Source organism: Muntiacus reevesi, chromosome 3 (assembly GCF_963930625.1).
Source record: "Muntiacus reevesi chromosome 3, mMunRee1.1, whole genome shotgun sequence".
Taxonomy (NCBI): domain Eukaryota; kingdom Metazoa; phylum Chordata; class Mammalia; order Artiodactyla; family Cervidae; genus Muntiacus; species Muntiacus reevesi.
In genome coordinates this window covers 61,493,785-61,516,109 of record NC_089251.1, presented here as the reverse complement: position 1 = coordinate 61,516,109, position 22,325 = coordinate 61,493,785, and positions in this window count along the sequence as shown.

The window sequence follows — 22,325 nt, the reverse complement described above, 5'->3', positions numbered from 1 at the left end:
TTTCAAATAGAACCAAATCAAATATTTATTGAGCACCTACCATGTACCAAGACTAGAGTAGTAAATAAAAACTGAAAACAAGGATAGGGCAAACCTTGTTTTCAGATTGGGCATACACAAATTTAAATTATAATGCAAATTTAATTTTAAATAGTTGCTTGAGACAGCTATAAAATAAAATGTTAAAAGGAGATATAAAAGTAATTTATAAATAGTGAAGGCTAATTCTATAAAGTTGAAAGAAGACAGAGGTAGAATTTGAATTGTATCTGGAAGCTGTATAAGAATTTGCATAGTTGGAAAAATAAAAATATAGTAGGACTATTATTGGGAGGAAGTGGTGAATTATTCTAATAAATTCTTTGTATAATTAGACAAGTCAATAGCAGAATGTTTTTAAAAAAGCACCAAATCACTAGTGAATATCTCCATTTGAAGAGATTGTATATTATCATCAGGAAAAGTAGGGATAGTAATATCGGAAATAGAAAGAATAGTAGTTATGGTGGTAGTTGCCACTTATGGAAACCCTACTACATCTACTACTGATACATGCCAAGAACTATAAACACTACTGCAGACTCATCATGAATCTAAATGATTAAATGTGGCAGATCATGAGTGGTAATTTAAAATTGTTTATTTTTTCCTTAACTATTGGAGTCCATCCTTTACATTTAAACACGTATTACATTTAAGTCGTAGAAATTGTCAGAAATGCAATTTGTATGAGGAGAGAAGGTATTATTTTGGCACCAGGCAAAATGAAAAAAAAAAAAAGTTCTTTTTTTCCACACATGTTTCCAGTTTTGCTGCTTAATTTTGGAAAGAGGTAATTCTATGTCAAAATTAGGCCGAGTGAAAAATGCACACACAGTAATCTTCATTTTCATTATCTGGAGCAGTTCAAAAGGCTCAAAAAATGGAACTATTCTCAAAGAAAGGAATGCATATTCAGGTAATTACAAATAACAGACGCATCTGGTTATCTTAATTGTTTGGGAATGTCTCAATTAGCTGAGAATGTTTTCATGATGACTTGGAGACAGTGAAAAATTTTCACAGCAGATGGATTCAACGGTGAGAGGAAATATAGGCAGCTCACCCTGAAGTCTATCTATGATGACAAAATCCATTCAAATATCTGTATCTTTTGGATTTTATTTGCCTGTAAAGGGAATTTGTTGTTGTTCAGTTGCCAAGTCGTGTCTGACTCTTTGCGACCCAGTGGACTGTAGCATGCCAGGATCCTCTGTCCTCCACTATCCCCTAGAGTTTGCTCAAATTCATGTCCATTGAGTCAGTGATGCCATCGAACCATCTCATCCTCTGTTGTCCCCTTCTCTTTTGTCTTCAGTCTTTCCCAGTATCAGGGTCTTTTCCATAGGAGATGGCTCTTCACATCAGGTGACCAATGTCTTGGAGCTTCAGCATCAGTCCTTTCAATTAATTTTAAGGATTGATTTCCCTTAGGATTGATTAGTTTGATCTACTTGCAGTCCAAGGGGCTCTCAAGAGCCTTCTCCAGCACCACAAAGAAACGTTATTTTGTTTTGATCTCTTCGGCTTCAATGGTCGGTCTGAAGAGCAGGCAGGACTGTTAATGCTATGGTCACCCAGGCTAAGGCATGTCAGCTTCCTATTCTCCATCGTGACCACAGTTCCATTTCTTAACAGAGGTTGCCTTCTCACTGAAATTCGATTTTTAGGCCTACTCTGTGATTTGACCTTGCTCATTGAGAAGCTTAGCATGACCTCAAAAGTCTAGTTTAGGACTGAAGGTCTTTGGATACTTTGAAATAATTCACATTGGTGTACTTTGGTCAGTTAAACAGCAACATTGCTTGCTTTAGACTTGCACCTCAGGAGGGCTGCCATAACCTATCATACTTCTAGGAGGTCAGAGTCAATCCAGATCCTGCCCTTTTCTGAGTTTTTCTTCTTTAAATACTTTTTTTTTTTTTTAAAGAAACAGATTTATCAACTGCAGAATGGTACATAAGCAGTTACCATGATGTCAAACAAATTGATACCTTATCCTCCCAAGTTTCCTCCTGGATTAAAATATGCCCCTCTACCCAACTCCCTTGCTTTGTGGTTTATTAGTGTAGATTAAAAGAGATGCGGTCATCTGTTAAAGGGGCAATTTCCAATGCAACTGTTGGGAAAAATCTCTCGGAGCATTTCTAATCTTGACAGACACTCTCTCAAGTCAGAGGAAACTGCCCATAATTCTTAGTGAGGAGGTTATGAATTATTAGATATCATTAATTCTTTGCTTAATAGCCACTTTTACACAGAAAACATAATCTGGGTTAAATTTTAAGGGCCAAAGACTCCTGGGGGGATTAGTCTAATCAGCAAGCAGATGTTCTATGTGTGCGTGTTAGTTGCTCAGTTATGACCAACTCTTAGCGACCCCATGGACTGTAGCCCACCAGGCTCCTCTGTCCATGGAATTCTCCAGGCAAGAATACTGGAGTGAGTTGCTATGCCCTTTTCCAGGGGATCTTCCTGGCCCAGGGATCGAACCTGGGTCTCCCGCATTGCGGGCAGATTCTTTACCATCTGAGCCACCAGATGTTCTATGGCCCCAAACAAATTCTGATCAATATTATTCATCTGTCAGCCCTTGAAATAGAATGTGGACTACTCCACTAAATCTTTCTTACCTGTAGGGATTAGCAGGGGAACCTAACTCTCTGACAGTTACCTTCTTGTGAAAAAGAAGTCAGTATCTCCTAATTTTTCACTGCAGCCCTACATGTTTACAGCAAGAATGCTTAAAAACTATTAGAGGTGGGTACAACTGAAAGGGAGTTGGAATTCCTGGTGGCTTAGACGGTGAAGCACCTGCCTACAATGTGGGAGACCTGGGTTCAATCCCTGGGTCAGGAAGATCCTCTGGAGAAGGAAATGGCAACCCACTCCAGTACTCTTGCCTGGAAAATCCCATGGATGGAGGAGCCCAGTAGGCTACAGTCCATGGAGTTGCAAAGAGTTGGACACGACTTCACTTCTAGGAAAAAAATGGGAGACTTTCTCTCAGGAAGGAGAGGATATAAGATTCTGGTGCTTCATCATTCTTCTCTCCTGTAGTTATTCCTTTTAAGAAACAGAGCCTACTCTTGCTGTTTAACAAAGCCTTACAAAGTCTTAAGGGTCTTTAGTTAACTAGACATCTCATCGATAGCATTTCTTCTTAAATTCTGGACTCTTGGAAGCAAAAACATCAGTGTAATATGTTCTGAATTATCATATTAAGTCACTAAATGTTTATCAATTTTGTCTATCTTTTCAAAGAATCAGGTTTTAGTTTCATTGATGTTTTCTATTCTTTTCCTCATTCCAGAGGTCCCATAGACTACCCTCATTTCTGTTTTCTTTATCTGTTCCACAGTAGTGATTTCCACGAATCTGTCTTCCAGCTCACTTTTCTGTTCTTCTGCCTCATTTATTCTGCTATTGATTCCCTCTAGTGTATTTTTCATTTCTGTTATTGTGTTGTTCATCTATGTTTGCTTGTTTTTTAACTTTCCTACCTCTATTAAACATTTCTTCTGTTTCCTCAGTCTGAACCGCCATTCTTTTTCTGAGATCTTGGATCACCTTTACTATTGTAATTCTGAATTCTTTCTCAGGCAGATTGCCTAACTCCACTTCACTTAATTGTTCTTCTGGGGTTTTATCTTGTTCCTTCATCTAGAACATATTTTGGGGTTGTCTCATTTTGTCTGACTTTCTGTATTTGTGGGTTCCATTCCACAGACTGCAGGATTATAGTTCTTCTTGCTTCTAGTGTCTGCCCCCTATGGCTGAGGTTGGCCTGGTGCAGGCTTCCTGATGGAAGGGACTGGTGCCTGCCTACTAGGTGGACCTGGTCTTGTCCCTCTGGTGGGCAAGGCCATGTCAAGTGTCTAGAGGTAGCTGTAGGCTCAGGAAGACTTTAGGCAGCCTATTTGTTGATACGTGGAACTGTGTTCCCAACCTGTTGGTTGTTTGACCTGAGAGATTTCAGCATTGGAGCCTGCAGGCTATTGAATGGGTGCCAAAATGGAAGCCTCCAGGAGAGCTCACACCAAGGAGTATTCCCTAGGGACACCAATGTCCGTGCCCCTGCAATGGGCCACAGCCAACCCCGAGGAGACCCTCTAAGACCCACCAGTTCTGGCTCAGGCTCCTCTGGAGTCATTGCTTTTCCCTGGATCTTAAAGCACATGAAACCGTGTATGCTCCCTCCAAGAGAGGAGTCTCTGTTTTCTCCAGTCCTATCGAGCTCCTCCTGCACTCAAACTGTGATAGTCTTCAAAGTCAAATGTTCTGGGGGCTCATCCTTCTGATGCCTGATTCCTAGGCTAGGAAACCTGACATGATGCTGCAAACTCTTACCCCTGTGGGAGAACTTCTGCAATATAATTATTTTCCAGTTTACAGGTAGCCCACCCAACAAGTATAGGATTTGATTATATCAGGAAAACATCTCTCTAACATCTTGTTGTGACTTCTTTGTCTCTGGATGTAGGATAACATTTCTGCTAGGTTCCAGTTTTTTGTTGTTGTTGGTTGTTTAGCATCTAGTTGTGATTTTGGTGATTTTGTGAGAGGAGGTGAGCTCAAGTCCTTCTACTCTGACATCTTATCTCCTATGGTACATTAAATAATTTATTGACAGAGGACTGTTTGCAGAATGTTTGCATTAGCTTTATTTTTTTAAGGTTTTACAACTTTTTATTTGCATATTAAAAAAATTGTGCTATATTAAAAAATTGTGCAAATGTTACCTATTCCCTGACCGGGAATCGAACCCGGGCCGCGGCGGTGAGAGCGCCGAATCCTAACCACTAGCATTAGCTTTATACACTAAGCTCATATCATGGGAATAATAAATTACAAATATCAAAACCAAATTAAGACTAATTTTTCACAAATTGTTTATATGCTGGTTTAAATGATCACCTTAGATGTGAAAATCTGTGATGTTCAAGTCCTTTATGTAAAATGACTTAGTACAACGAACCTTCCAGATCTGTGGATATGGAACCCCACACATAAGGAGGATGAATTTTATATAGGCACAGGTATAAACCTTATAGGGGCTTCTCAGGTGGCTCAGTGTAAAGAATCTGCCTGCCAATGCAGGAGATATGGGAGGAAATATCTCCTTCAGGAGATACCCTGAAGGAGAAAATGGCAACCCACTCCAATATTCCTGCCTGGAAAACTCCATGGACAAAGAAGCCTGGCAGGCTACACAGTCCATGAGGTCGAAAAGAATTGGACATGACTGAGCGACTGAGCATACACTCATAAACCTTATAGATCCTTAATGGATATGTTCCTCTTCAGATGACAACATCAATAATGGTAACCTCCATTGGCTCATCCCTATTCTCATCACCATAACCCCCTACAACTCATCATGAACAGTGGAAAACATTACCAGGAGAAATGGCGACCAGCAACGTGGACCCTTATATGCAGATACTTTTCCTCAGGGGAATAATATTTTGATTTTGGCTTACCCTTAATGAATTTTAATATACACCAATGTGCAGATACATCTAATCAGAACTTAAAAATGTCATTTGGACCATAGGCAAAGGCAAATTTGTATATCAAAATACTGCTCAAAGTTCTAGGTGTATTTTCCCTGTACTGTATTTAGTCGCTCAGTTGTGTCTGATTGCAGACACATGGACTGTAGCCCACCAATCTCCTCTGTCCATGGGATTCTCCAGGCAAGAATACTGGAGTGGGTTGCCATGCCCTCCTCCAGGGGATCGTCCCAACCCAGGGATTGAACCCAGGTCTCCTCATTGCAGGCGGATTCTTTACTCTCTGAGCCACCAGGGGAGCCCATATTTTGACTACATAGACTTTAAAAAAAAAAAATAGGCACTACTTTTAAGAACAGTTTTATGTTCACAGCAAAACTGTTAGGATGATGGATATTTCCTACATACCCCCTGTTCCCAAACATGGGTAGCCTCTTCCATTATCAGCATCTCCCACCAGAGTGAAATTTTTGTTGTAACTGATGAACCTACAATGACATCATTATCACCCCCTATTCATAGTTTACATTAAGATTCATTCTTGGTGTTGTATATCCCCTGAGTCTTGACAAATATGATACGTATGTACCATTATAGTATCATAGAGAATAGTTTCATTGTCCTCCAAATACTCTGTGCTCTGCATAGACCTTTCTTGGCAAATAGTGAGCAGACTTTAACTCCCAACTCTGATACACTCTAATCACACAGTAACAAAATTAAGTATTAAACTAGAAGGGAATATAAGTTATCAATCAGAAGCATATGAGCAATAATAGATGAGCATCCATCCAAAGAGCAGAAGATGCAAAATGAGAGAGGGATTCAGAGAGAACACAAAACAGAGGAGGGATGTGTGCTATAAGAATTGGCCTCAGCACTGAACACCAGCATACTCACCTCAATTCCTCCTAAAAATCCATCTTTTAAGCCTCTACAGACTCTTCACAGAATACCCTGGTCACTCTAATTATGAAATCCCAGTCAAAATCCCTTAAAGTGAATATAAAACTGATCAAACCCCTTCTGCTGCCTACTTACAAGTATAACCTAAAGCTGTATGTCTCAAGCTATGTATGCATAGCTCATGATTCTGGCCTGCAAAGGTTATTTTATTTCTGAGCTTTTATTTAAATTTCCTTTTCACCAAATTCTTTTAAAAGAAACTATTTGGTTTAGATGGAGGTTTTTTTTTTTTTTTTTTTTTTTTTTGCTTTCTTTATTTTTCAGCAGAGCTGTTGCATAACACAATTGGTTTTGCATGCTTTATAGGAAAGCAGGCCACCTTCCTTCATAAAGGGTGAGGGCACTGATGTGCCTTCCAATCACTTGATTCTATTGTTCTAAGCAGTCCTTTCAATGTTTTTGGCAGGCTCCGGCTTCTGTGCTACCATGGCCTTATTTTATTATTGTTTGGAGGGGAGTGTAGTGTGATTATCCATTCTTCCTTCAGGCAGAGCAAGCCATCTGGAATGTTTATTAAGCCCGCCGGCTGATCAGGAGGCTAGAACTCTGGTGATATACATGAACGTGGGTTGTTCTACATCATCACAGCTTTGTTCCTCTGATGATGTAGCATGCAGAGAGGGCCCCGCTAATGGATTTAGAGCACTTCACAGTGGAGGTGCCATGGGCTGAATGGGGAAAGAGATATTTCTGGCCTCTGGGTAATTGACTGGAGGATGGTAGAAAAATGTTTAATGTAAAGCAAGGCGGCTTCAAAACTTTTAAATGTTTAATTTGGGGTGGTAGAAGGGCAGGTGATCAGCAAGAGGTTTGAGGAGCGGCCTTTGAAGCCCAAATCTTTGTGATGAGGTCATGCCCCCCTAAGCCTGTCTGTCGCTCTGTGTAAAAAGATCAGTCGAGCTTGTCCAGAAATAAAATGCTACTATTCTAATTTTAAAATTTAGGCATTTCCCAGCCTACACTAAGCAGTACTTATATTTCTTTCCTTTTATTAGTGTCACTGCAAAGAAAGAGGAACATCCTTCCTTTGCTATAAATTTTGGTCTGTAATTGTTGAACATATTTTTTGCAGGAAGGCAAAGTTTGTCTCTTCATGCTTTCGCTGTTTGTAAAATGAGTGTTTGTGGAGCTGCGAAGAATAATTTATAATGAGGATTTGGGTTTCTTTTTCAATTTAATTTGGATTTTACACTGAGTCAACGTTTCAGTCAATTATAGAACTGTGATTAGTTACCAGTCACTTAAATAAGCACCTTTTAAAAATAGACCTATAAAAATGATACAGGGACTAATCACTGATGTAAGAAATCTTATGCAGGGCCACCCAAACCATAATAAGAGGAAGAAAAAGATGGTTGAGCAAATAAAACCTGTGTTTGGCTAAATCACAAGATATGCTAGTTACTCAGCCTACTGAATAAATCTGCCCAGGGCCAGTTTATGTCAGCACACAGGACATGCTACCAATAGATCCTTTAGTAAATTCTTGATGACAGAAATGAGTAATTCACTGTTACATGAAGATGAATGTAACCTGAGAGCTCCTCAGGTTGAGGAGCTCTGTGTAAAACATCTTATCTGACTTTACAGTTTGTGTCTATTAATCTAGATATAGGCAAATATATATGTTTAAAGTTGAACATATCTACAGAGATGTGGTTATAAATATATGTATATATGTATATATATATATATAGTATATGTGTGTGTGTATATATATATAGTACGTGTGTGTATATATATGTGTATATATATATCTACATATACTTAGAGGAAATATATGTATATATTTATATTCATATCCTCATATTTTTACCCACAAATTAGTGACATCTAATCCACCTCAGCAGAAGTCAGAGCTATGCTGTATTATAGATGGAGTTAATCCCACCAGACACATATCTCTCTGTATCAGTAGTCTATTATCACAATAATGATACATGATAACTACCATTCCCAAAATGATTTGACTTCAAATAGTAGCCATTTATTATTGCTTATGAGGCTATGGGTCAGGCCACTGGGCCACACTGGCCTGGCATGGCTCATGTATGCATCAGAGTTACGCTGTAGATCAACAAGACGACTAACTTTGTAGTCTTAGCTGGTCTGTCCCACATTTAGGGTCTCGACTAGGAAGATTGATTGACTTGTTATGCTCTCATGTTCTCTCCTCCTCCAAGCTAGAATGGGCTTTTTTATAGTGAGAGAGAGAGAGAGAGAGATCACAGGGCTTCCTGAGACCGAGGTTCTGAATTGGTATGCTGTCACTCTTGCCATATTCTATTGGTCAAATCAAGTTGCAAAGCTAACCCAGCTCCAGTGGTGGGCACAACCCAATTCGTGATAGGAAGAGCTGCAGAGTCAGCTTACAAATGATGTGTTGATCAGAAGGGTGAAGCTAGCCCATGCCTCCCTGCTGCTTAGTTTGTGAAATGTCAGGACAAGAATGCTTGCTTTCTATACTGTCTCTGTTTCTAACACACTTTACTCTGCCCCTGGTAAAAATCAAACAATGCTGTACAAATGTTTGCCTCTGAACCCAAATAAACCACCTACAAATTGCAAATATCAGCATTCTCAAAATAAGATCCAATGTATATAATGATTATTGAAAATATCTTGGTTCTGTCGATTCTAGGTAGAAACTAAAGATTCACCAGTTGAGATTATTTTACATGCTGTGCCTAGAAAGTCTAGAAAATATCATAAGTTCAGTTCTCTTCTTAACACTTTCTTAAACTAATTAGGCTTCAACTTAAAACTCTGAGGAATAACATTTTGGTTTCACATATAACCTCTCTCTGTCCCAGTGTTTTCATCTATGAATGCAGGGTATTAGATTGTGATTTCAAGAAGTTAAACTTTCTTACACTAAAATTCATTTTGTTTTCTTATAACAATGGAGACACTTTTTATTTGACGTCCTTTTCTAGATATTTTTCTATGCTTCTCTGTGCCTACCGAGCTGCTGCCTCCATGTAGTCTGTAGAAGAGCACCAATTAGGAATATTAGGCAGGTAAAAACAAGTAATCTCGAAGTTGTTTAAAATTTGGTTTAATCTGTGTCTTTATATTTGAATTAATAGCAGAATTGCTTTGAACTGTGGTGTTGGAGAAGACTCTTGAGAGTCCCTTGGACTGAAAGGAGATCCAACCAGTCAAGGGTAAAGGAAATCAGTCCTGAATATTCATTGGAAGGACTGATGCTGAAGCTCCAATACTTTGACCACCTGCTGTGGAGAACCAACTCATTGGAAAAGACCCTGATGCTGGGAAAGATTGAAGGCAGGAGGAGAAGGGGACGACAGAAGATGAGATGGCTATATGGCATCACTAACTCAATGGACATGAGTTTGAGCAAGCTCCAGGAGTTGGTGATGGACAGGAAAGCCTGGTGTGCTGCAGTCCATGGGGTTGCAAAGAGTCGGACACAACTGAGCGACTGAACTGACTGACACCAGTTATCCAATTAACATGCAAACCTGTCTATTTCATACTCAGAGGTGAAGCTCCTCCATCTTTATTTCAAGGAAAAAAAAAAAAAAGACTGTTCAGTTTTCTGGAGAAGCGCTCATATTGCCTACCTACTCTTTTCTTCAAACTTCCTGCTTTCGACTTTCTTTTGTACATAGGATGTATCAAGTACTTACTCAACAGTTTGACATCCATGTACTAAGCCAGGTGGACAAGAATCCACATGTCTTCTGTGTATACCTATTTCACATAGAAGAAACTCCTGGGAGTACAAGGACTCAGAAAGATAGACAGATAGATGAGTAGTTAGGCAGACAAACTGACAGACTTGGGAAAAAATTTATGTGGAAGCTAGCTAGATCACTGAGTACCTCGATCAAACTTTGCTGTGGTACCTTACCCTCCCTCCTCTAATCCAAACAAACCTACAAGGGGCCACTTTGCTCCTGACTGTGAGTCTGAAGATGGAACTAACTGATCCATCATGTTCCCCTGCCTTCAGATGCAGGCCCGCCCAGTGGCCTGGCCTTGTGCCACAGCACTGCCTCTCACTCCACTCGCAAGCTCGTCACGAGGTTCCTACTGCAGCCAGCACCTCAGTGATAAAGGGAACAAGGCTTCAATTTGAAGCAGGACTTCTTGGGACACTTTCTAAGTTCTGCGGAGTCTCAGCTGAGATCCTTGTAGCAGGGATGGAAAATTAGAGCAGATCAGTAAACAGAGGAAAGTCAGCCTAGAATTGAGAAATACTTGGGAAGTGGAACTCTGTAAGTCATTTTTCTGCAGAAACCAGATTGGTATTGGGGCATCAAGATTTGAGTTACAGTGTTAAGAAACTGCACTGATATTCAGCAACTTTTAAACCCTGGGACTTTGTTGTTTTACCTGAATTTCAAGCTCATTTGATTGTGTTAGGTACTATTACATACCTTTTATGATTGAAGAAATGAAGGCTTAGCGAGGTTAGGTGAATGGTCCAGACCACATGGTTGGGATTGAAGGCCAGTTTTCTGTGGTTCAGAAGGCTTAACCCTCTCTGCTACCCACAGAGCCTCAGATTCTCCTTCTCTTTGCTTTAGGGTATTTGTTGAGATGATTCTGAGTCACTCACCTGGTGTTAAGTCCTAACATTCTCTTCATTGATGTCTATGTGTGTGTAGCATTAATTCACCTACATTTAACCTTGAGAATGAAAATATGTTAATATTGAATTAGGAACATTGCCTAAAATTTTGATTCCTAGGTTATAAGTGAATACTGCTTCCCTGGTGGCTTAGACTGTAAAGAATCTGCCTGCAATGAGGGAGTTCAGTTCAGTTGCTCAGTCATGTCCAACTCTTTGCAACCCCGTGGACTGCAGCATGCCAGGCTTCCCTGTCCATCACCAACTCCCAGAGCTTGCTCAAACTCATGTCCATTGAGTTGGTGATGCCATCCAAACATCTCATCTTCTGTCATCCCCTTCTCCTCCTGCCTTCAATTGGGGTTCAATCCCTGGGTTGGGAAGATTCCCTGGAGAAGGGAATGGCAACCCACTCCAGTATTCTTACTTGGAGAATCCTATGGACAGAGTAGACTGGTGGGCTACATCCATGGGGTCACAAAGAGTCAGACATGAAGGACTAACTCTTTCTTTCATAATCTGTAAGGTCATGTCTTACATTTTTAAACATTATATGCATATTTTGACTCTTGTATTGGTAATGAAATGAGACAGTTGCTGGTTTTATCTTTCCATAAAGTCTAAAGCATCCATAAAGTACCACCACTGGAAGACTTTCTTGGACTGCAGCCTGGCAAATATCTCTCCTCTCAACTTATCCTACCTGAAAATCTATTATTGACCAAACATAGTGCTAAACACAAAAGGCATATTCCTTCTCTAAGTGAAATTACTACTCTTGCTGTGGGTTTGACTAAATGGTCATGTGACCCATTGCTGAACTAAATCCTATAACTCTTCTGAGATAAAAGATCTTTAGAAATGAGAATTGCAATCAAAGTCTTCTTTTAATCAAAGTCTTCTTTGATTGCAAAGGCAGTTGGGAGAGGGCAGACAAGTGAACCCTGAAGGATGGACAGGTATTGAAGAGAAGGCCATTGCAGAGGATTTTCTGACATTGATAACAATCCTGGAAGATTTGGGAAAGGTGAAGATTGGAAACCCTGAAGGATAGGCCCCAAAGCTAGTGTACTTCTTTGTGAAAAAACATGGAGTAAAAGATGAGAAGATGTTCCTTGAAGACAGGTTTTATGTCTATGTTATGGCCCCTTATTTCACTCACAAAGAAAAGTTTTTTAGCTTTTGTAAGGTATTGTTTGCTATCTTCTAAAACACAAAGAGTTTGTATAGAATCCAGCAATGAATTGTCTTACATTCCTATGGTGGGCAAGCAAGGATTAGGTGAGAAAATGTGTGGTAGGAGAGAAGCCCTGAGAGAGAGACTTGGTTCACTCATCAAGAAAAAAAATGTGAGGGCTGAAATCAATAAAATTAGAAATGAAAAAGAAGATATATGTGACATCACAGAAACACAAAGGATTATGAGCAACTACTATAATCAACTATATGCCAATAAATTAGACAACCTAGAAGAAATGAAAGTTCTTAGACAGAACCAGGAAGAAACAGAAAATATCAACAGACCAATCACAAGTACTGAAATTAAAACTGTGATTTTAAAACTCCCAACAAACAGACGTCTAGAACCAAATGGCTTCACAGGTAAATTCTATCAAACATTTAGAAAAGAGTTAACACCTATTCTTCTGAAACTATTCTGAAAATTACAGAGGAAGGAACACTCCCAAGCTCATTCTACAAGGCCACCATTACCCTGATACCAAAATCAGACAAAGATACCACAAAAAATAAAATTAGAGACCAACAGCCTTGATGAACATAGAGGCAAAAGTTTTCAACAAAATACTAGAAAAAAAAATCCATCAATACATTAAAAGGATCATATACCTTGATCAAGTGGGACTTACCCCAGGGGTGCAAGGATTTTTCAATATCCACAAATCAATCATATGTGATAAAACTACATTAACAAATTGAAGAATAAAAGTCATATGATCATCTCAACAGATGCAGAGAAAGCTTCTGACAAAATTCAATGCCATTTATGACAAAAACTCTCCAGAAAATGGTCATAGAGGGAAACTACCTCAACATAATAAAGGGCATATATGACAAATCCATAGCTAACATCATACCCGATTGTGAAAAGCTGAAAACATCCTGTAAGATCAGGGATGAAAAATAAATGTTCATTTTTGGTACTTTTATTCAACACAGTTTTGGAAGTCCTAGTGACAGCAGTCAATCTTAAAGGAAAAACCAGTCAATCCTAAACGATATCAACCCTGAATACTCATTGGAAGAACTGATGCTGAAACTGAAGCTCCAGTTTTTTGGTCACCTGATGCAAACAGATGACTCATTGGAAAAGACCCTGATGCTGCGAAAGATTGAGAGAAGAGAAGAGGGCATCAGAGAATGAGATGGCTGGATGGCATCACCAATGCACTGGACATGAACTTGGATAAACTCTGGGAGATTCTGAGGGACAGGAAGGCCTGCCATGCTGTGGTCCATGTGAAGAGTCAGACATGACTGGGCAATTGAACAGAAACAAGTGACAGCAGAGAAGAGAAAGAAAGGAATTCAAATTTGAAAAGAAGCAATAAAAGTGTCACTATTTACAGAAAACTTGATAGTGTACAATCATAAAGATGCCACCAGAAAACGACTAGAGCTCATCAATGAATCTGGTAAAATTGAAGGATAAAGAAGTCAGTACACAGAAACCTCTTACATTTCCATACACTAGCAATAAAATATAAGAAAGAGAAATTAAGGAAACAGCCCCATTTACCCATTGCACCAAATTAGTAAAATACCTAGAAATAAACCTACATAAGGAGGCAAAAGCCTATATTCTGAAAACTATAAGACATTGATTAAGTAAATCAAAGATGACACAAAGAGATGGAAAAATATATCATATCCTTGGATTGGAAAAATCAACATGTCAAAATGATAGTACCACCCAAAGCAACCTATAGATTCAACGTAATCCCCATCAAATTACCAATGACATTTTCCACAGAAATATAACAAAATTTTTAAAAATTTGTATGGGAACACAAAAGACATAGTCAAAGAAATTCTGAGAAAGTCAAATAGAAAATAAGGCTGCCTGACTTCAGACTGTACTACAAAGCTCCAGTAATCAAGACAGTATGGTGAGTGAGTGAGTGAAAGTTGCTCAGTCGTGTCCGACTCTTTGTGACCCCATGGACTATACAGCCCGTGGGATTCTCTAGGCCGGAATTCTGGAGTGGGTAGCCTTTCCCTTCTCCAGGGAATCGTCCCAACCCAGGGATTGAACCCAGGTCTCCTGCACTGCCGGTGAATTCTTTATCAACTGAGTCACAAGGGAATCCCAGACAGTATGGTCCTGGCACAAAAACAGAAGTGTAGAGCAATGAAACAGGATAGAAAGCCCAGAAATAAACCCAGCCACCTTTGGTCAACTAATCTATGCTAAACGAGGCAGGAATATACAAGGGAGAAAACACAGCCTTTTCGATAATTTGTGCTGGGAAAACTGGACAGCTACATGTAAAAGAATGAAATTAGCACATTCTCTAACACCATATAACAAAAATAAACTCAAAATGAGTTAAAGTACTAAATATAAGTCTGGATACTATAAATCTCTGAGAGGAAATTATAGGCAGAACACTCTTTGATATAAATCTCAGCAACATATTTTTGGATCCATCTCCTAGAGTAATGAAAATAGAAGCAAAAATAACTATTTGGGACCTAATTAAACTTAAAAGCTTTTATACAGCAAAGAAAACCATAAAGAAGATGAAAAGACAACCTGTAGAATGGGAGAAAATGTAAATTTGCAAACAAAGTGACCAACAAAAGATTAATCTCCAACATATACAAACAGCCCATATAACTCAATATAAAAAAAATTAAACAATGAGCAAATCTAAATATTATTAGGGGCTTACCAGGTGCCACTAGTGGTAAAGAACCCACCTGCCAGTGCAGGAGAAATAAGAGACATGGGTTTGATCCTTGGGGTCAGGAAAATCCCCTGGAGGAGAACATGGCAACCCACTCCAGTATTCTTGCCTAGAAAATTCCAGGGACAGAGGAAACTGGTGGGCTACAGTTCATCGAGTTGCAAAGAATTGGACATGACTGAAGCGACTTAGCAGCAGCAGCAGCAGCAAATATTAATAGACATTTCTCAGTAGAAGACACACAGATGGTCAGAAGACATAGGAAAAGATGCTCAACATCGTTAATTGTCAGAGAAACACAAATAAAAAATACAGTGGTATCACCGCACACTGGTCAGAGAGGCCATCAGCAAAAAGCATACAAACAATAAATGCTGAAGAAGATACAGAGAAAAAGGAACCCTCTTACACTGTTGGTGAGAATGGTACAGCCACTGTGGAGAATGGTATGCTCCCGTTGCTCAGTCAGTCATGTCCAACTCTTTGTGACCCTATGGACTGTAGCCTGACAAGCTCCTCCATCCCTGGGGTTTTTCAGGCAAGAATACTGAAGTCAGTTGCCATGTCCTTCTCCAGGGGATCTCCCCAACTCAGGTATTGAAGCTGCATCTTCTGTGTCTCCTGCGTTGGCAGGCAGATTTTTTTACCCCTGAGCCACCCAGGAAGTTCCAGAGAACAGTATGAAGGTTCCTTTTAAAAAGTGAAAAACAGAGCTACCATATGATCCAGCAATCCCATTCTTGGGCATAAATCCAGAAAAGATGAAAGCTCCAATTTGAAAAGACACATGAACCCCAATGTTCATTGTAGCACTGTTTGTAACAGTCAAGACATAAAAACAACCTAAATTTCCATTGACATGGGAATGGATATAGAAGATGCCGTAGATATATACAATGGAGAATTACTCAGCCATAAAAAAAGAATGAATAATGCCATTTGCAGCAACATGGATAGACCTAGAGATTATTATACTATGTGAAGTTAGACAGAGAAAGACAGATATCATGTGATATCACTTACACGTAGAATATAAAAGGATGATACAAATGAAGTTATTTACAAAACAGAAACACACTTGCAGACTTTGAAAACAAATTTATGGTTACCAAAGGGGAAAGGTGGGAGAGAGGGATAAATTAGGAGTTTAGGATTAACACATGCGTGTGTGCTAAGTCCAGCTCTTTGTGATCCCTGGTCTATAGCCTGCCAGGCTCCAATGCCCATGGCATTTTCCAGGCCAGAATAATGGAGTGGGCTGCCATTTCCTCCTCCAGGGGATCTCCCCTAACCAGGGATCAAGCCCACATCCCTGTGTCTCCTGCATTGGAAGGTGGATTCTTTACCTCTGAGCCACCTGGGGAAGCCTAGGATTACACGCTATTACACATACATGCTGCTATATATAAGAGAGTCAATCAGATAGGACCCACAGTATAGCACAGGGCACTCTATTCAATATTCTGTAATAACCTTGATGGGAAAAGAATCTGAAAAGGAATAGGTGTATCTATATATACATATATAGATATGTATGTATGTGTACACATGTACAGATATGTATAAGTATAGATACATATCTATATCTATATGTATAATGGAATCACTGCTGTATAGCTGAAACTATTAACACAAAATTAATCAGCTATACTCCAATATAAAATAAACATTAAAGTAAAATTAAAACATATATATACATATATCAAAATGTTAATAAGAGCATTAAAAACAAAAAGCATCTGTGTTATATCATGTGTCCTATTAAAATATCAGCACTCTATTTTGCTTTTAAATACAGAATATTTCAAATCAAACGAGTTAGCAGCTTTTTAAAAAGTTAACCTGGCATAAAAATAGATAATAAGAAAAACTATGTTAAAAATGAGAAAGAACATAAAATGTATTATTAAACTACAATAATTAAAACTGTATGATCTGGATCATGAACAGAGAAGGAAAACAGTGAAATAAAGTCCATATCAATTTATGACAAGATAAAGCCAGCTTCTCAAATCATAAGAGGCATAGAGGGATTATTTAATTTGCCACAATTTCTAACTTTAAGGGGGGAAAACGAAATTGGATGTGCAACCCTCAAGAAAGAACAGTAAATAAAAGGATAAAATTGTTAGGAGAAAATACAGGAAGGCATTTTCATACATCTAATATTGATAAAATAATTCAAACATGATTACAAGGTCATAGAATATAAAGAATAATTTAAAAGCTTATAAAGACAAAAGGAAAACATCTATTTACTTTAAAATATACTATAATCAAAGTTGAGAATGGAAATTCAGTTGAAACAAAGTATCAATATATACACAAGGTTAATAAGTTTAACTTTGATATAATGTTTTTAAGCATTAAAGACAAAGATCAAAATTACAAGAGAGAATTATGCACAGGAAAAATAAATTTATTCAGAAATTAGATATAAGCCATGTAAACCATGAAATGATGTTCAACTGCCTTAACAATCCAAGAAATACCAGGCAAAAATGAATAGTAAAAATTTCAGGAAATATGACAGATAAGAACACTTTCAAACATAATACTATATAAAGTATATGAAAATATTTTATATATAATTGTATTACATAAATATTATATATACTGAGAAACCTCTAGCCCCCTTCACCTGTTTAAGATTCTTCTCTGAGAAAAGTGACTATATTATGAGGAAACATCTATAGATAATGACATATTGTGGTCCCTGAGTGAAATCACTGGTTTATCATTTTTTCAACTAAAGTAAAATCCACAGGTTGTCTACCAATGTTTTAGAACTCTTTTCTTGAAATGAATGGGTAGCTTAAGATCAATCATAGATATTTAAGGAAAACTTTAAGCATGAATAAAAGAGACTAAAGCAAATACAGAAAATCTTAGAGAACATAAAGACAATACAGATATTAGAGTGAAACTTGGAAAAGACAAAAACAGAAGTGTAGTTAACCTCCGAGATAGAAGATATAGAATCCAAGATATAATAAACTTCTATGAGAACAAACATGCTAAGAAGAAGACATAAACTGTCAGAAACCAAATATATGTTAGCTGAAATATTGTTTTAAATCAACAAAAGACCTAGAAGGAAAACAAACTTGTTAGAAGAAATTAAAGAAGGAAAGACTAAGACATGAGAAAATGCATAGGCAAATCTAAGTAGGCCAATGTCCAAATGAGAGAGGTCTTAGAAAAGAGAAATGCTGGAGTGGAAATCATGAAAACATTAACAAGAAAATATTTCAGAGCTGGTGACTGATCTGAAGTCTCCAGATTTAAGGTTCCCAAGGAACGTCCAAAAAAACTATCAATTGAAATCTCATCACACAATGACTTATCATCATGACATTTTAGATCAATAAAGATAAAAAATATTTTTTAAAAAAATGTGACATAAGAAGACTAGGAATCAGAATGGCACCTGACATCTCAAAAGCAAATCTGAAAGCTGGAAACAATGAAGAAACTAGAGGAAAACATATTTCCCACCAATAAATCTATATTCAAAAAAATTGTAAAATGAAGGTATTTCCAGATACTTGAAAAGTCACTCTCCAGATATTATTAAAATACTATATTGTAAAAGCAAAAGGAGAAAAGGAAAGATATTCCCATTTGAATGCAGAGTTCCAAAGAATAGTCAGGAGAGATAAGAAAGCCTTTCTCAGGGATCAATGCAAAGAAATAGAGGAAAACAACAGAATGGGAAACACTAGAGATCTCTTCAAGAAAATTAGAGATATCAAGGGAACATTTCAGGCAAAGATGGGTTCGATAAAGGACAGAAATGGTATGGACCTAACAGAAGCAGAAGATATTAAGAAGAGGTGGCAAGAATACGCAGAAGAACTGTACAAAAAAGATCTTCACGAACAAGATAATCACAATGGTGTGATCACTGACCTAGAGCCAGACATTCTGGACACACATTCTGGAATGTGAAGTCAAGTGAGCCTTAGAAAGCATCACTGAGAACAAAACTAGTGGATGTGATGGAATTCTAGTTGAGCTATTTCAAATCCTGAAAGATGATGCTGTGAAAGTGCTGCACTCAATATGCCAGCAAATTTGGAAGACTCAGCAGTGGCCACAGGACTGGAAAAGGTCCATTTTCATTCCAATCCCTAAGAAAGGCAATCCCAAAGAATGCTCAAACTACTGCACAATTGCTCTCATCTCACACGCTAGTAAAGTAATGTTCAGTAATTGCTGAAGCTCAGGCTTCAGCAACACATGAACCGAGAACTTCCAGATATTCAGGCTGGTTTTAGAAAAGGCAGAGGAACCAGAGATCAAATTGCCAATATCCGCTGGATCATCGAAAAAGCAAGAGAGTTCCAGAAAAACATCTATTTCTGCTTTATTGACTATACCAAAGCTTTTGACTGTGTGGATCACAATAAACTGTGGAAAATTCTGAAAGAGATGGGAATACCAGACCACCTGAACTGCCTCTTGAGAAACCTGTATGCAGGTCAGGAAACAACAGTTAGAACTGGACATGGAACAACAGACTGGCTCCAAATATGAAAAGGAGTACGTCAAGGCTGTATATTGTCACCCTGCTTATTTAACTTCTATGCAGAGTACATCATGAGAAACTCTGGGCTGGAAGAAGCACAAGCTGGAATCAAGATTGTTGGGAGAAGGATCAATAACCTCAAATATGCAGATGACACCACCCTTATGGCAGAGAGTGAAGAGGAACTGCCTCTTGATGAAAGTGAAAGAGGAGAGTGAAAAAATTGGCTTAAAGCTTAATATTCAGAAAACTAAGATCATGGCATCTGGTCCCATCACCTCATGGGAAATAGATGGGGAGACAGTAGAAACAGTGTCAGACTTTATTTTCTTGGGCTCCAAAATCACTGCAGATGGTGACTGCAGCCATGAAACTAAAAGATGCTTACTCCTTGGAAGGAAAGTTATGACCAACCTAGATAGCATATTAAAAAGCAGAGACATTACTTTGCCAACAAAGGTCCATCTGGTCAAGGCTATGGTTTTCCCAGTGGTCATGTGTGGATGTGAGAGTTGGACTGTGAAGAAAGCTGAGTACTGAAAAATTGATGCTTTTGAACTGTGGTTGTTGGAGAAGACTCTTGAGAGTCCCTTGGACTGCAAGGAGATCCAACCTGTCCATCCTAAAGATCAGTCCTCAGTGTTCATTGGAAGGACCGATGCTGAAGCTGAAACTCCAATACTTTGGCCACCTCATGCGAAGAGTTGACTCATTGGAAAAGACCCTGATGCTGAGAGGGATTGGGGGCAGGAGAAGGAGGGACAACAGAGGATGAGATGACTGGATGGCATCACTGACTCGATGGGCATGAGTTTGAGTAAAGTTCGGGAGTTGGTGATGTACAGTGAGGCCTGTCGTGCTGCAATTCATGGGGTCACAAAGAGTCGGACATGATGGAGTGACTGAACTGAACTGAACTGATCTTGTGATATATATGTTGTACCTAATATAATGTACATATAAGCATACATAATGCAATACATATACAATAACACACCATGTATAATATTATGGAAGTGGTGACAGATTTTATTTTGGCGGGGCTCCAAAATCACTGCAGGTGGTGACTGCAGCCATGAAATTAAGACACTTCCTCTTTGGAAGAAAAACTATGACTAACCTAGATAGCATATTAAAAAGCAGAGACATCCCTTTGTCAACAAAGATCCATCTAGTCAAAGCTAGTGATTTTGCCAGTAGTCATGTATGGATGTAAGAGTTGGACCATAGAGAAGGCTGAGTGTCAAAGCTGAGTGTCAAAGATTTGATGCGTTTGAACTGTGCTGTTGGAGAAGACTCTTGAAAGTCCGTTGGACTGCAGGGAGATCAAACCAGTTAATCCTAAAGGAAATCAACCCTGAACATTCATTGAAAGGACTGATGCTGAGGCTGAAGCTCTAACACTTTCGTCACCTGATGCGAAGAACTGACTCATTGGAGAGGACCCTGATTCTGGGCAAGATTGAAGGCAGGAGGAGAACAGGACGACAAAGGGTGAGATGGTTGGATGACATCACCGACTCAATGGATATGAGTTTGAGCGAGCTCCAGGAGTTGATGATGGACAAGGAAACCTGGCATGCTGCAGTTCATGGTGTCACAAAGAGTTGGACATGACTGAGCAACTGAACTGATATATATTTATATGATTAGAAGAATCCTTCTCAGGGAACTGTTGTAGAAGGCACTTCCTCAAATCAAAGGACTTATGAAAAATAATAGGAAGGCATGGGGTTCGGGAAAGAGGGGGATACAGAACAAGAGCATAGCAAGGGGAAATACTAAGATGATGGTGAGCAGAAGTTCCAAGATGAAAGTTTTGTAGTGTGTCTTGAGAAAAAGGTCAAGAGTGGGACAGAAAAATTCAGTTTCTGTCTATAATGGGCTACCTGATTTTAAATAACTCCCATTCAATATAACTAGAGAATATGGAAAAGAAAAAAAAAGCCTTTATGAATGTATCAGTGAGCTGATAATGGGACTAAGACCTGAGAGACAAATATCTCAAAAGAAGGGGATTTTTAAGAGGTGAACCCAAACATTCTGCACACAGTTTTTCCCTTTAAAACATTACAGACATTTGATTCTAGGCAAGAGACTGCAAAATCTCTCTATAGTGCCATTAAATGGCAGACAATCAATGGAGATTTTGGCAATCTTATAGGGGTATGAAGACAAAAGTTGGAAGTCAGTGTTGTCAAGGCAGTCAGGATTTCAGGGATCAAGCTCCTATTAAAATAAATAAGCAAATAAAGCTGATTCAGAGAAGTATGTGCCTAATGATTGATATCAGATCCCTCCTCAAGGCACTTACCTGTTCTTAAGTTGCCAAGGTCAAGAAGATAAGAAGCCAAACAGAAAACAGTGATAACACAGTTGGGTAAGGGGTAGTGATGAGTGTGGTGTCTGGAGCAGTGACAACTAGGATAATAGCAATGTGGTAACATATACCTGGAGACATGGTTCGGCCGGAAGACTAGAGGATGGAAGTCAGAGCTCACTATGGTAAGTTCCAAGATAACTGCCATGCCATTTCTTCCCTTTCTGAACATACATTCCATTATTTGATAGAGTTAATGGCAGACCAGCCAGAGAAGATGTCACAAAAGAAAATATACAAAAATAAAGATAAGTAAACCTGAAGGACATGTTAGTAGAAATAATAGAAAAGGGTGAAATCAGTGGAACAGAAAATCTGAGATAAACAGGATAATATTAAAAGGCCAAACATAGATGTAACTGGT